Here is a 10,292-nt window from a genome sequence, read left to right as displayed (position 1 = left end):
TATATATATATATATATATATATATATATATATATATATATATGTATGTATGTGTGTGTATATATATGTATGTATATGTACATGCATACATACACACATAATCATAATGTTGCCATATTCATACGAGTATACAGGGCCAAAATTTATAAATTTTAAAAATTTGGCATTTTTTAAGATTATAACTAAAATGCAAATAAAACAGGACTGGAAACAGAAGACCCGCCCTGCGAACATGAAATTCATTGGCGTTTTGCGCTCCCTCGCTTGCTGATGAAATATTTGTGCGCTAAAAATCCATCTTTGGCTGGCCGGCGCCTCGAATATGGCCAACTATGGATATTTTCTTTAAAAAAAATTTATTCAAATTTAAATTAAATGTAATATAATTTTTATATTATGTAAATTAAAATAGAAATTAAAAGTAATGACGGTATTATAAAAGTAAATATTTTAGAAAGAAATAATATTTAGGACGCAAATAATATTCTAAAAAGGGAAAAGTTATTTCTCTTATAATTTAATACTAATTATTATTCGGAGCGGGTTTTGCGGGGCAAATTAATTTATTTAGTAGTATTTCGACCGAAGGTTTTTTCGAGTTAGAACAAACGGTCCTGTTTACCGCTCCGAATTTGTTTATTATCTCTAACTTCCAAGCTCCGAATTCGTTTATTATCTCTTACTTCCAAATTTATTTGTGTGATAGTTTGGAGTTTAATTTCTTGATCTTTAAACGTTTTTGGCATGTATAATTTTGTAGTAGTCTATTTTAGCTACATGATAATTTATTTTATTTTAAAAAATAATTCAAAGATCAAATTTTTTTACACATTTGATCATAGTATTTGAATAATAAATACTACAAGCTTCTTGAGTAAATTAAAGTGATATGTCAGACAAATATCCATGCATCCAAATTAGTTGCTAATTGTTTTTTAATTTTTAAAATAAAAAGTGATTAAAACTGTTTAATTAGATTGAATTATTAATAAATCTGATAAAATTTTTTAGTTAGTTGACTAATTTTTTTTAATTACTACATATCAAAAAAATTAAGGCAACGCCAATGAGGAAAATTAGAGAGCCATTTCAGCTTGGTGTTTATAGACCACATTCGGGCTAAACCAACGGGGCGTAAATGGTCTAATTAAATCGAAGAGAAACCATACCGGGCCCAAAATCCTGGCCCGGCCCAATTTTGCCTACACGTATTTCTAAGACATTACCTTTCTTTATATTCTACTCAATTCAATTCTGAATATCTTAAATGTTTTAAATATTAATTTAAAGACACTATATAATTATAATCATAATTTTTTTTAAAAAAAAATTAGGAACCACTATTACAATTTTTATTACAATAACAATTGACACATGCTTTATTTTTTAGTTCCTTGAGTGTAAAAAATATATTTCACCTATTGCCTGCCTCTAGGCTCTAGGTTCTAGGCCAATGGGACCACCCAAATGGCTCAAAATTAAAATTATAAATTTCAAAATTAAAATGATCGCGTTTTTCACGTGTAGGGATTAAAATTTTAAATTTTCAAATTTTAATTTTTCAAATCTCAAATTTTAAATTTTAAATTTTACTATTCAAATATAAATTTTAAATTTTAAAAAATTACCATTTAAATTTAGAACGCGATAATATTGTAAAAAAAAAAAAATTATCTCTCTCATAATTTAATACTAATTATTATTGGGGGGCGGGTTTGGCCTGAATTCTAAGTGGACTTAAATTTTAGCGGGGCAAATCAATTTATTCAAGATATTTATTTTTATGTACATGGATTGCTGCACCACCAGGTAGCTGTGGGTTTCTTTTATTCAAGATATTTATTTGGTAACAAAGAGTATAAAACTTGGAAACAATTTTTTTTTTTTTGCCTCCAAAATTCTTTAAAAGAAGTTTTTTGATGGGAAAAAGATGTTGTTATGGATGATACATGAGTTTTTTTTTTATTTTATTTTAGGTGGGGGAACGACAGTTGTGATGCATGATACATGCATGCATAGTGGACGCGTACGAGAAAACCGTTGTGATGCATGATACAACGCATACAAACATCATGTATTTCTCTTTCTTAGGGCAATCATGAAGATGGTATAATGGTCCTTCCCAAGATATTTAAAAAACAAAAAAACAAACAGTTTTACTTATTTAGACACACTTTTTTTTTTTTTAATTTAAGTTTTCATATTTAACTAGTTTAATAATTTTAAAATAAAAAAAAAGTAAAGGATTTGAAAATAAGGGCTATTAAAAATAACATAAAATAATATTAAATGTATATGCGTACATACATTTTGGAATATATATATATATATATATATAGAGCTAGGCTCCTATGCTTTCGAAAGTACGGAAGGTCCCTATTGAAGCATCAAATCAAACCACATTGAGCAGTTCAACAAACTTACTAAATCAAAATCATTCGGAATCAAGAGGACAACCGAACCACACCAAACGATCCAACTGCACCAATCACAACTTGATAGTTTTCGAATTTATAAATTTGTATTCTTGAGAGTGTATGGTTGTAACCTCCTCCACAATATGGAGTAACCTCCTCCACAATAAGTGTGAGAAGTTCTCCTTTATTTGTATAAGTTTCTCATCGGACATTAATGAAGTGTGTAAGCTTCCAATTTCTTTATGGTATCAGAGCCACGCTAAGGCACCAAAGATCTTAAAAAAAAAAATGGCATCCTAGCTAACCCGAAATTTCCCTTTCCCTCTGTATTCTTGAGAGTGTATGGTTGTAACCTCCTCCACAATATAGGAGTAACCTCCTCCACAATAAGTGTGAGAAGTTCTCCTTTATTTGTATAAGTTTCTCAATCGGACATTAATGAAGTGTGTAAGCTTCCAATTTCTTTAGCCCCGTGCTTGTAAGTTGTTTTCGATGATAGACATCCGATTCGGCGATCGGTTCCGTTAAACTTGATCTACGCTATTAAAACTATCTAGAAACCAAATTTCATAATTTTTTGATTTCGTTTGTCTAGTGAACGAGTAGCCTCAAAATGAACGGCTGAAAATGAAAATCTCATAAAAAACAGCGATAAAGGATTCAAATTTTAAATCGGAAGTATTGATCTTGTTACTGATGTTAAGTAAATTTCTATTAAATTTTCATGTAATTGGATACTTCTACACCGTTGAACTTAAAAATGTGCCACATCGACCGTTAAAATAGTCATTTTTAGACTTTTTGATCGCTTAGTAAATGATGTCAAAAAAATCTAAAATTTGGTTTCTAGATAGTTCCAATAGGGTAGATCATACCTAACAGAGCCAATCGTCGAATCGAACGTCCTATCATCGAAAACAACTTACAAGCATGGAGCCTCCCGTACTTTCGAAAGTAGGGAGACGGACTCTATATATATATATATATATAATTAGATATATATATATATAATTAGTATATATATATATCAGCCGTGCGCCAGTTTATTAATTTATTCCCATATGCACCTTGGCACGTTGCACTTTCTCACATTGAAAACAAAGTGACTTAAATTTGTTTCTTCGCCCATTTATTAATAAGAGGTTACCGGTCAGTGGGCTGCATGCCAACGAGTCGCCATGCACGTGGAAATATATATATATATATATATATATAGCTCTGGAATCCCAATTGCCCCTACCCCCCACTCTCTCTTCCCTACTCGGTCTAGCCCCCTCTCCCTCTCTCTCCTCCCGTCCTCTCTTACAGGTGGCGCTCTGTCTGTCACTCTCTCTCTCTCTCTCTCTCTCTCTCTCTCTCTCTTCTCTCTCTCTCTCTCCATCTTCTCCCTTTTTCTCCACGCCCTCCCTCTCTCACCCCTCTGTCTCTATTTGCTCTTTCTCTCTCTCTCCTCTTTTTACAGGATTATTCTCAGTGAAGTGAAGCATAATGCTCCATCCCGAGGTAATAAGAGAATTATTGCACCTTAGCCGTCACATTAATTCCCTTGTGTCTTCACTATTGTAGGAAAAAAATAGACCCTGCGACTTTTTCTTTTATAAAAAACTGTTGTTGAGACCGTTTTAACCTCTTCTTTTTTTTTTCTTTTTTTTTTTTGGATTTTTCTTATTCCCATGATTTCATAAACAGGGTTGGGATTAACTTAATCCTATCCCAATTTAATTTTTAAATATGAATTTAAAATTAAAATTTAAATTTAATAAATTTTAAAAATTTATAATTTGTCATCTTAAAATTAATATTAATATTTTTAAATTTTAAATTTTATTTTTAATTATCTAAATTTTAAATTTGACATTTTATATTTGAAATTTTAAAAATTTTTAGTTGTAATCTTAAAATTAATATTTATATTTTTAATTTTTAATTTTTAATTTTTAATTTTTAAAATTTAATTTTAAAATTTTTTTATTAAGATCCTCTCAATTATCTAACTTTTTCAAATGCAGCCTCTCAATTATAATTTTTTATTAAGATCCTCTTAATTAATTTTTAAGTTTGCTGAATCAAGTAAATTTAATCAACTATATTAAATATTTAATATTAGAAGTCTTTGAAATTTAATCAAACTATGCCGAAAGATTTTATGAAATTTAATAACTCAAATAGTAATGAGTCATCGACAAGCCACGTTTTATTTGCTAAAAAGCGACTACATATAGTTAATTGATGAAATCAATTGAAAAGTAATAAAATATTTTTTATTTGTCTAAAAATTTGCTTACTTCATCCAAAAAGACAATAATCTCTCAAATTTAAAGAATCTTAGTTAAAAAAATAAAAGTTGAGGGATGTCTTTCAAAGCTTACGATATGTGAGGGGTTCCCATGCATTTTTTATCAAACAAAATAATTCTAAGTACTCCTATACATGTTTCCCAAAATGATCGGGCAACAACTTTTAATAAATGTTCCCTTTGCCCAATTTGTGAGGACAAACCCTAGCTCCATACATATTCAGCCAATGGGACCACCCAAGAGGCTCACACACGTGGATCTTTGATATTTAAAATAATAATTTGATTTACTAATATATTCTCTAGTTTAAATATCTATTTACGTACAAAAATTTAAAAGTCTAAAATTCCAAATCTTATCCTTGCATTAGGTTAATTGTTCTAGAAATCTACACTTACATATATATATATGTATACACACACAATGTTGTGGTATTCGCAGAATACATGCAATGAGACAAAAATCAAGAAATGCCAATATATATATATATATATATATATATATATATATATATATATATATATATATATATATATAGACCATAGCTACTATATTATTATGAGTATTGGAGCCCTCGTACTCATAAGTTGTTTTCATTGATGGAGCTTCCGAATCAACGATCCCGTCCGTTAAATATGATCTAGAGTATTTGAAACTTCTAGAAAATAAATTTCGTAAATTTTTGAAATCATAACAAAGTCCATTAAGTGGGCATAAAATGAATGGTCAAAATCGAACGACTCCTAAAAAAGGATGATCGGATCCTTCAATTCAAGATCGGAGTTATTGATCTTTATCTATGTAGTGAATAGAAATTTCTATCAAAAATTTAACAAATTCCGATTCTTTTACATCGTTAAACTAGCAAGTATCCCATACCGGCCGTTAAAAATTGTCAAATTTTTGAACTCTTGATCGTAAGGTAAATGATGTCGAAAATTTATAAAATTTGATTTCTAGAAGTTTTAAATGCTGTAAATAATATTTAACGGTGTGGATCGTTGATTCGGAAGCTCTATCATCGAAAACAACTTATGAGTACGAGGGCGATCGTACTCATAATAGTATAGTAGCCGGACCCTATATATATATATATATATATAGAATTTACCAAAGTGCATTTAAATATACTACACTCTGAATGCAAAGCACAATCTCATAGCCATCGTTCTAAAAGAAACAAAACTAAATGAATTAATTTTCTCAAAAAAAAAAGAAAAGAAAAGAGAAAAAGGAAGTATTGTATGAGAAATAAGAATTAATCGTGCGGCTAGAAATTAGGAAAGATAAAGGAATATTCATTATTTTAGATGATGATGACGATGATTTTGATGGCCCTCATTCATGCTTTGGCTAAATACAATTGTTCATTCATCGTATGTATATATATTACGGAAATATATATATATATATAGAGTGAGGCTACTATGCTATCGGAAGCACGGAGCCTTCCGTGCTTCCAGCTCGTTTTCGATGTTGCGACTTTCAAATCGTTGATCGGCTCCGTTAAACTTGATCTAGAGTATTTGAAGTACCTAGAAAATAAATTTTATTATTTTTCGATATCATTTGCCTAGTGATCGTAGGGGCTCAAAATCAACAAATTTCAATGGTCGTAGTGAGCCGTTTGCAAGTTTAACGGTGTAGAAATATCCAAATCACGTGAAATTTTGATAGAAAATTCTTTATACTATATAAAACAAGATCAATATCTTTGATTTAAAATTTTAATGTCATATTATCACATTTATAAAGATTTTTATTTTCAGCGTTGATTTTGAGCCCCTTCGTTCACTAGGCAAATGATATCGAAAAATAATAAATTTATTTTCTAGTACTCCAAATACTCTAGATCAAGTTTAACGGAGCGATCGACGATTTGAAAGTCGCAACATCGAAACGAGCTGGAAGCACGGAAGGCTCCGTGCTTCCGATAGCATAGTAGCCTCACTCTATATATATAAAAAAAAAAAAAAAAAAAAAAAAAAAAAAAAAAAAAAAATTTAAAAGAAAAAAACAAAAAAAATAATTAGTATATATATATATATATATATATATATATAGAGTAGGGCTACTGTACTATTAGGAGCACAGCAGCTCTTGTGCTCCTAAACTCTCAACCGCTCATCAAATTTGATGGATGGTTAGGATGAATAGGAGATGAGAAATTGAAGAGAAATACAGTAGCCCTACTCTATATATATATGTAAGAATTTTGGTTTCCTTAAATTTCGAGTGCTGTAAGAATTTTGGCTTTCAATCCCAAAGAAGAAGAGCGTCATCCTCCCCCTCAAGCATCCATGTGGTAGAGAAATAATGGATTTTGGGATCGTATTTGCACGAATCTTCATGAGAGGCAGCCGCCCAAAAGCTTTTGGGATCGTATCTGCACGAATCCTCGACCTGTTACTTTTTTTTTTTTCAAAAAAAAGGTTGAGACTGTTTTAACCCTTTTTTCTTAAATTTAGAGTGCTGGAACCAAAAAAAAAATCGATTGATGTCATTGTCAATTACTAAAATTAGTGATAGAATTCGAAAATTGCCACGTTCGAGATGTTCTTAAAATGATTCAGAATACAAAATTATTATTTGGAATTCTAACAATACAAATCTAAACAGCCAATAATTAATGAATAGTATCCATATAAATCAACTTATGTAATAACTGCTTATTAATTTGATAATCATCAACTCAAATGACCAAGATTATGAGAAGTATTTTAAGGTAATCTATAATTGAGGGCATCAATATACATGCTACCAAAACCCAAAAACAACATACACAGAAAAAAAAAAAAAAAAGAGTAGGACAGAACATAAAAAATAGAATTATGTTTTGAAATTTTATATAATTAAATCTCTTATTGGAATTCTCCTCACCTATTGATCCTAGAGGGTGCATTCTCATAAGATATGATCATAACCAGCATATCTTTCAAAGAAGACGATCCCCGAACCGATCAATATCTATCAATCATTCCAAAAAAAAAAAAAAAAAAAAAAAAAAGATAATTAAAAATTAGAAAAATGAAAAGTAATTATAGTTGTTATTTTTTTTGAGAGAGAGAAATTATAGTTGTTATTAAGAATAGTATAAAAAAGGGTACCTCGATTCTTTTTAGGAGATCATATTTAAATTTAGTTAATCCGTGTTAATAAATTTGCTTTAATCAACTATACACACACACGCAAAAAAAACAAATAACCATCTAAATTAAATTGATCACAAAATTCAAATTAAATTTAGATTTTAATTTTCAAAGATAACTAAACCAAATTTTATTTCAAAACACACCTTGCGATCAATAGACCCAGAGGGTGTGTCACCTTGACCATCAGCATCAATACCATTCGTACCCCAACAATTCCAGGGCTTTACTCCTAGAATCCACAGTACGTGGTAACTAAAATAGGAAAAAAAAAACCCTCAAAAAATGCACATTAGCCAAAAATAGAAAGTAGCTAGCGTAAAAGGTTAAAATGTATAAATAGTCTCCATACAACTCCAAAACGTTTCACTTCAACACTCTAGCCTCTAAACTTTCTCGTAGATAACAACCTAATCTCATATAGTTATAGTACGTATCTGACTTTTCCTTGCGAAAATAACCATTCATGTTTTTTTTTTTTTTTTTTGAGAAATAAGTAGCACGCTACTTGCTTCATTCATAAGAGAAATGAACTAAGCGTACAAGATGGAAGCAGCTTAGGCTTCCTTTAAGAAAGGACAGAGAGGAGGTACATAAAAGGAGGTAAACAGACAAAGCAAAAGAGAGGGGATAGGTCAGGGGGGAGGAAGCGAAGACAGAAAAAACCTAGGTTGAAGGGTTACAGGAGTGAGATCCAAGAGTTGGACAGGGTTGAGGCTCTATTCAAGGCTCTAACAGCGTTCGGAAGGATCGAAGAGAAGACAAAGCTGTTTTGCTCGGTCCAGACAACCCACCAAGTAGCCGCAAGCATGGTTAATCCTTTAGCTCTTACACTGGCGTCAGGGATAAGTGATAGAGAGTTCCAGCGATCTCGAACGTCCACACTCGAAACACTGTTGGGTATCTCAGCCAGACGTAGAAGAAGAAAACGGGCGAAGACGCAATCGCTAAATAGGTGGTCGCAACATTCTAAGGAAATAGCACAGAAGACGCAACATGGTTCAGCTTGGATCCCACGATTTATCAATCTGTCGGCCGTGAGCAGCCTCTTGCGGAGTAGCAGCCAGATGAAAATTTTGATTTTAACGGGGATCTTTAGTTTCCAAAGCTGCTGATTGATTGGGTCAGATCGGCCTGCATAAGTGATGAATTTATAGAGAGAGTTGACAGTGAACTTTTGATGTGAGGTCCATCTCCATTTAAGCGTGTCTGGTCCACTGCTTGGGATGTAGTGGAGTAGCAGATCCTTTAGTAGCCCCATTTGTCTTCTATTTTCAGAGGAGACAGAAGCCACAAAACCCCTACAGATGTAGCGCCATCTCCATCCATGGGAGTTCCAGCATTGGGAAATGCGCGCCTCCTTGTTCCTGATAGAAGAAAAAATTCCTGGAAACACAGTGCTCAGCGGTGTTTCCTCCATCCAGATGTCCGTCCAGAGTCTGACATTGCTTCCATCACCAATATCATAGGAAATGCCACATTTAAACACTTCGCGACACCGAACCACACCTTTCCACCACTGCGAGTATGGAGCAAAGGCGATTCCCTCGTGCAATGGTCTCCGCCTCTTGTAGTATAGAAATCTGAGGAGGTTACACCAAGGCAAGTGTGGCTCAGTGAAAAAGCGCCACCACCATTTGATCAAGAGAGCGATGTTCATTGCTTCCACATCTTTAACCCCCAGCCCCCCTTCATGCTTGCTTTTACAGATCGTTTTCCAGTTAACAAGGCATGCTCCGCCAGAGATTTTGGAGCATCCTTTCCAGAAGAAGGCTCTACGTAGGGCTTCGATTCTGGATAACACCCAATGAGGCGCCTTGAAGATTGACAGATAGAAGAGCGGTAAGTTCGATAGTACCGAGTTGATAAGAATAAGTCTACCCCATTGCGATAGCAATTTAGCTTTTCATCCGTCAATTCGCGAGCCTATGCGATTGATGATAATTGTCCAATCTTCCTTACGGAGGGGCTTGTTGTGGAGGGGCAGCCCCAGGTAACGAAAAGGCGGACTGCCTACTTGACAACCTAAGATGTTAGCTAGTCTGTCCCGCTTGGTTAGGTCGGCACCAAGGTAGAATAATTCCGTCTTTTGCTTGTTGATTCGTAAACCAGAGGCCCATTCAAAGATTTTCCAAACGAATAGGAGGTTTCGCATGTAGCGTTTTCGCGGTTCGCAGAAAAAGATTGTGTCGTCCGCATATTGTAGGAGTGTTGTTCGACAGTCTTCACCTGGACCGATTCCGTGCAGCAAGTTGTTAGCCCTAGCAGCTTCGGTTAGTCTGGCCAGACAGTCAGCCACGAGGATGAAAAGGTAAGGAGATAGGGGATCACCCTGTCTAAGGCCTTTTTTAGTTTTGAGCCATTTTGTCGGGTTGTCATTGACGAGGATGGCCACCTTGGCGTTACAAATGCATTGTTCTATCCAGGCC

This window comes from Ananas comosus, linkage group 19, assembly GCF_001540865.1.
Source record: "Ananas comosus cultivar F153 linkage group 19, ASM154086v1, whole genome shotgun sequence".
NCBI lineage: Eukaryota > Viridiplantae > Streptophyta > Magnoliopsida > Poales > Bromeliaceae > Ananas > Ananas comosus.
Note: the sequence above shows the minus strand (reverse complement) of the source record.